The sequence below is a fragment of the Arachis hypogaea genome, chromosome 15 (assembly GCF_003086295.3).
Source record: "Arachis hypogaea cultivar Tifrunner chromosome 15, arahy.Tifrunner.gnm2.J5K5, whole genome shotgun sequence".
NCBI classification, from domain to species: domain Eukaryota; kingdom Viridiplantae; phylum Streptophyta; class Magnoliopsida; order Fabales; family Fabaceae; genus Arachis; species Arachis hypogaea.
This window is the reverse complement of record NC_092050.1, coordinates 44,781,358-44,782,027: the sequence shown is the minus strand read 5'-3', so window position 1 is coordinate 44,782,027 and position 670 is coordinate 44,781,358. Positions and strand designations below refer to the sequence as shown.

Sequence of the window (670 nt, the reverse complement as noted above, 5' to 3'; positions counted from 1 at the left end):
TCTGATGCAACAGAACTGCAAGTTTCATGGACTTCCATCAGAAGATCCTTTTCAGTTCTTAACTGAATTCTTGCAGATCTGTGATACTGTTAAGACCAATGGGGTTGACTCCGAGGTCTACAGGCTTATGCTTTTCCCGTTTGCTGTAAGAGACAGAGCTAGAATATGGTTGGACTCTCAACCTAAAGATAGCCTGAACTCTTGGGATAAGCTGGTCACGGCTTTCTTAGCCAAGTTCTTTCCTCCTCAAAAGCTTAGCAAGCTTAGAGTGGATGTTCAAACCTTCAAACAGAAAGAAGGTGAATCCCTCTATGAAGCTTGGGAGAGATATAAGCAACTGACCAAAAAGTGTCCTTCTGACATGCTTTCAGAATGGACCATCCTGGATATATTCTATGATGGTCTGTCTGAATTATCAAAGATGTCATTGGACCATTCTGCAGGTGGATCCATTCACCTAAAGAAAATGCCTGCAGAAGCTCAGGAACTCATTGACATGGTTGCAAATAACCAGTTCATGTACACTTCTGAAAGGAATCCTGTGAGTAATGGGACGCCTCAGAGGAAGGAAGTTCTTGAAATTGATACTCTGAATGCCATATTGGCTCAGAATAAAATGTTGACTCAGTAAGTCAATATGATTTCTTAGAGTCTGAATGGATTGCAAGCT

At 41.5% G+C, this 670-nt stretch overlaps 1 non-coding gene across 1 annotated transcript; it reads right to left on the bottom strand.

The window, feature by feature from the left end:
* Positions 1-259: 259 nt before the first annotated feature.
* Positions 260-367, bottom strand: LOC112752368 (small nucleolar RNA R71). The gene has a single exon (XR_003176808.1). It is a non-coding gene; the product is annotated as a small nucleolar RNA R71 (small nucleolar RNA).
* Positions 368-670: the final 303 nt, after the last annotated feature.